The following is a 5,285-nucleotide window of genomic DNA, read 5'->3' as shown; positions in this document are numbered from 1 at the left end:
TCTTTCCCACAGCATCCTAAGCTGTTCTGGTTAGAACATTCACCCTGGAGAAAGGAATATGGATTTCAATCCACTTTAAGCAGAGTGGATATCCCATATTCTAGTTGAGAGTTCTGTCCACTAGATAAAATAGGGGTGATGGCATCACTTCCTCTGGTTGTGTCTGTGTGGACTCTGGCCCAGTAGGTGTTCCATCACTGTGCCTGATTAGGCCCTGCAAGCAAAATAAGAATTAGGAAAGGAAAAGGAAAACACCTGGCATGGCTCCAACACTCAGCTGCTCAATACTGTCAGACATAGAGATTTTGGGGCCAAAAGAAAATATTTATATAGTTTTTGGGTTAGGCAGAAGCTGAATAGGATGTTGGGAATATCTACATTTTTAGTTAAGTGTCTATAATGGTGGTTAGCACTAAGCACTTAAGTCCTTTTGTGAATTTAGTCCTGAGTTCCTATGTGATGTTGATGATAGAACCAAAATGTTCACAGTTGGTCACTGCATGATCCTTATTTTTCTAGGTGCCCGGACATACATGTTATTTATTGAAGTTCTAAAAACTCACAGCTGCAACCAGGAAATCAATGGGAATTCTGCTCTTGGTATTTACAGCTTTCTTAAACTGGGAATTCAAAAATTAGTTGCCAGTTTTAACAGGGTGGTGTATAGGGCTGTGTGAAGCTTCGGTCACTGATTGGATTCTGCGGAGATTTGGCCCGATTTGGTGGCTGATTCTCCAAATCCGAATCAAATCAGGTGACCCTTTAATCTCTCCAAATTGAATTGGAGAGATTCAGAAAGGTTTGACGATTTGGACGTAGACACAGTTTTAAAAGTTTTTTCTACATACCTCAGGGTACCAGGCGGCTCATGAATGCTGAGACGCTGGGGCAGATGGAGCATCCCATAGGAGCACAGAGGGGTCACCAGTGCACTCAGCAACAGACCCAGAAGTGGACCAGAAACACTTCAGGTGCACTTCTTGGTCCATCAGGGAGTGCACAGGGGGGCCTTGGTGACTGGTGCCTCTTGGGTCTTGGGGGGGCACCCAGGGTCCCCCTACAGTCAATCACCGAGCCCAGTGGGCACAGGTGTTATGTGGGGGGACCCATTGCACTTGGCGGCAGACCCAGAAGTGGACTGGAAGTACTTCCAGTCCACTTCTGGGCTTTCCACCAAGCACGTGGGGGCCTCCCAGGCGCTCTTGTGTGATGCTCCATCCATCCCACCATCACAGCATTCACGAGCCATGCCTGGTACCTAATGGTATATAGAAAAAACATTTAAAGCTGTGTGTGCGGCCGAATCACTGATTCTCCAAGTCAGCATAGAATCTTCAGATTCTGATTTGGCCAAATTGAATCAGGACAGTGATCCGAATCAATGAATCGAATCACTATCCCTGATTTGGGCTGAATCCGAATCTGAATTGAATACGGACCGTTTCACACACCCTTAGCGGTTTAGTCTCTGAGGGTGTATCGACCTGTACAATTAAGGTGAAGCAATAAACTCTGGGGAAATTTGCTCTGGAGTTTACTACTCCCAAGCGCAATGTCTACATGTTCACCCAGGAGAGCACCACTTTGAGCTAGGGCGGAGTAGACCCAGGCTGGCAGCATCCTCAGGGGGTCAACCTCAGGCTCCAGGTGGCAGCTCTGGGCAGTGGAGGGGTAGGTTGGTGCATGAAAGTGCCAAATGTGTGGAGCCATGTGGCTAGGCAGAGGCAGGGGACTGGCTTCCTGCTGCCTGGGCTGACCAGGTCCAATTTCTCCCCACATCTACCCGAGCATTTGATCACACTTATTTACTCCACCATAGGATTGTACTGTCCCAGCACAGGTGTAGATTTTGACACTTTACTGCAGAGTGAATTAGTCAACTCCACGTAGGTGCATCCTGAGTAACCAAATCTCCTCAGAAAGGTTTTGCAATGATAAACAAATTATTATCTATAAAGTACTTGGATATGATAGTGAGATCCCAATAAAAAATCTATAAGGAAATTAATAATTCGGTATGCTTTTGGATGGTTTCCATTACATAATACAAAAACATTGAAAATGATGGTGAAAACAACTGTTGTTCTAAAGGATCAGTACATGCAAACTCTTACACCAACAGAGACTCCGATTTAAGGTCATAGGAAAATGCATCTGGATTTATGAAAGTGTTTGCAGGGCTGGGACTTGATCACCAAGTTGCTGAGCACGGGATACAGCTTTCTGACTGAATTGTAATATGCAGTTCAATGACAGATATTCCTTATATCTATCATTGGCAAATATATAGGAATCATAAATTTGCTCTTGAGAAGATTTACTCACATTTTCCATATTCATTTGATTCTGCTGGGTTCATATGCCTCTTTTGTGTTCTGTGTCCTATTTCACTCTTGCCAGTCTGGGTTAGATAACAGCAGGTATTTGCTACTGGGTCATTACAGGGATATGAGGAAAGATATCTAGAGACATAATTTTTGAAGAAAGAAAATGGTTAAATTAGTAATAACCTCTATCGTATGATCATCCAAAGAGCAATGGGATATTTACATATGACCACTCTAACACTGCAAATGTACGTATCTCTCCGAACACTTCCAAAAAGTCAGAAGAAATTGTGCTATTAATGTAAAATAAATATAAGGTACAATGCAAAATTTATATACTATTTTCAACTTATTTTTCTTAACATAAGTAGAATATGAGGAACCTAAGCATGTAATTCTACCCTGCATGAGTCTCTTGTGGGGAAAGATTAACCTACAGATTGTGCTGCCAATAATTCCCATATTTCTTGTACAGCATTCGAAATAGATTAATCTATCTCAGAGTTTTTTATTGTAACACTCTTTATAGAAACTATAATTTTGTCAGTCTCCTTTAGGGACTTAGAATAGTTATTTTATTAAACAATTTTGTTGTGAAAAAGAATAGCTGCAGAAACTGAAATAAAAGAAAATGCCTCTTGATGAGATGTATTGTTTTCTTTTGTATGAAAATGATTTTTTTTTAAGAAGTCGGCACAACAGCATATACAGAGGGCCCAGCATATACACTTCCCCATTGATTTTGTTTTGGACAGGAGGATCTTTGAAATCTTTGGGCATTTAGAGATGTGCTCTGGGAGGTGTGTGCACACGGGGGTGCTCTTAAATTGTGCAGCTCTAAGAGCCACGCTAATTAAAAGTGCCCGCAGCATGACATGTATCAGTGTTCCCATGCTGAAAAATGGTGGTGAATCTCTTTGAACTAAAGCTCGTCAAGTGAGCCTTAGTTTAAAGCACCCCTGCTACCATTTTTCAACGTGTGGACACTGATACACATGACACTAGAGTCTGCTGGAGTGCAGTAATTACCATGCTCCTGCAGACCCGATTAATCAAGTCTGCTATTGATTAATCTCAATCAACCACTCTTTCCTGCCTGGGGCAGGGGCTGGACTCGACAATCTACTCAGTCCCTTCTGACCCTAGAAATCTATGAAATCATTTTACTTCTGTAAACTCAGGCTCAAGGTTCCTCTAATACTTGTACAGGAATATAGAAGTTGTTCTTATTCTTGTCCCTAGTCCCTTCTTTGTTTTCCAAATGATAATTTAGCCATAACCACTATACTAATGATAATAATAATTAGAATGGAGTACATTTGGTGCATTTGAAACTTGCCTACATTAACTTTGTATAGAAAACAACATTAAATCCAGTGCTAGGATGGTTCTGGCCAAATCATCATTTGGCTATAAGAGTAGAGCATATGGCAAAAAGTCTATGAAAAAATGTCAGACTTGCTGCATACTACAACCTAGATTGAAAAAGTGATTCCAGTAAATGGATGGGATGCTAATTTTGGAGGCTCAAAGGTCTTGATGTAATTGAATTAGGTTAATTAAGAACTACTTTTTCAATATTAAAACAGTAGGTAGAATCAGATGGAAAAATAAAAAAGACCCAGGATATTAAGAATGATACTTGTTAACAAAGTTTGAAACACTGTTTCAGGGGTAACGTAGATGGTAATCTAGATGGACAGGATTTTTTTCCAATCCAAAATAAATTACAATTATAAAATAATTAAAATAAGCAAAAAATCAAACAAACAAAAAATCCTATATCTGAAAAAAAAAAACGATCATCAACCCTCAAGACCTTTATTTTAACTGAAAATATTATAGTAAAAAATAAAGCAATAGTGGAGTGGAGCAAAGAAATACATTGTATTCTCGTATCCAATTTTCATAGTTTTAGGGAGGGTTTTTTGCTTTTCTTTCTTTTGAACATCAAGGATATCTAAGCTTGGGGTGCATTCAAATTAAGAGAATTCAGGAATACCAAAGAGACAACCAGATGAACAATATGTTACCAACAAACTCAGGCAAACAAAAACCAGGCTCTGCTTAGGGTAGCTGACTGCCCTATACACCATGTTTAGCCTGTAGGACAACTAGGTGAACTGCAATAATCTGGTCTGAACCTGATGAGTACAAAGGCCATGTCCAAAAGGAATCCTGGAGATTCCTTGCTAGCCAGAAATGGATGATGATACTTTTGTTGCTGGCTATAATTTTGTGGAGGCAAAATTTTTATTTTTTAACTAGGCTAGCCATGACTTACTCTAGCTAAGGAAACTGTTTGCTACCACAAGAAATATAAGAGTTGGGTCTTTTTTCACTGCATCCAGATTTCAGTCTCTTCCGAATTGAAATAGATGGCAGATATGTCTGTCAGTTCCTTTGGAGGCAAAAAGACAGTAATAAAGAAAACTACTTTTTTCCAATTACAGTGAAGTAAGGGTTTCGTAACATTAATTTTGGACTAAAAAATCAGAAACATCTACCCAAGTGTTTAAATACCAAATATGAATATGATGCAATGCTCTCAAAATTGTGGTAAAAGTTGGAATGATTCCCATCAACTGAACTTTACTGCTCACTAATTTGAAAAAAGACAACGGGAAATTAATCCACTTTAATTATCTGTTTACACATCTTACTGCAAAACTCAATTTAATTTAACAGTAATTATTCTAAGTTTTACAGTAATTTTGAGGCGAAATTGAAAGGTAGCTTTGAAGATTTTTTTTTCACTGCAGCATCTGTTGCTGTTGCTAATTTCTAAATTCATACTTACGTGCAAGTAATGTTTTCTCGTCAATGAAAAGGTTTAATTTGCTTTTATGTTTCTCATGTGTAACTTTTTCTAAAATATTAGATTATATTATTCATTTTTCAGTTAGTAAAGGGTCTTACCAACTTCTTCCAAATACATAAGTACTTAAACAAGTATTC

The 5,285-nt window shown here is 39.0% G+C and overlaps 1 long non-coding RNA gene across 1 annotated transcript in view; it reads right to left on the bottom strand.

The window, feature by feature from the left end:
- The window catches only part of LOC102387163, a 23,514-nt gene that overhangs the window by 3,841 nt on the left and 14,388 nt on the right, over nt 1-5,285 (bottom strand). The window contains exon 3 of the long non-coding RNA XR_323244.3: nt 2,326-2,462. This is a non-coding gene — a long non-coding RNA (uncharacterized LOC102387163). The remainder of the gene's footprint in view (nt 1-2,325; nt 2,463-5,285) is intronic.

The sequence above is a fragment of the Alligator sinensis genome, unplaced genomic scaffold, assembly GCF_000455745.1.
Source record: "Alligator sinensis unplaced genomic scaffold, ASM45574v1 scaffold787_1, whole genome shotgun sequence".
NCBI classification, from domain to species: Eukaryota; Metazoa; Chordata; order Crocodylia; family Alligatoridae; genus Alligator; species Alligator sinensis.
The sequence above is the reverse complement of the archived record's forward strand: the minus strand, read 5'-3'. Positions and strand labels throughout refer to the sequence as shown.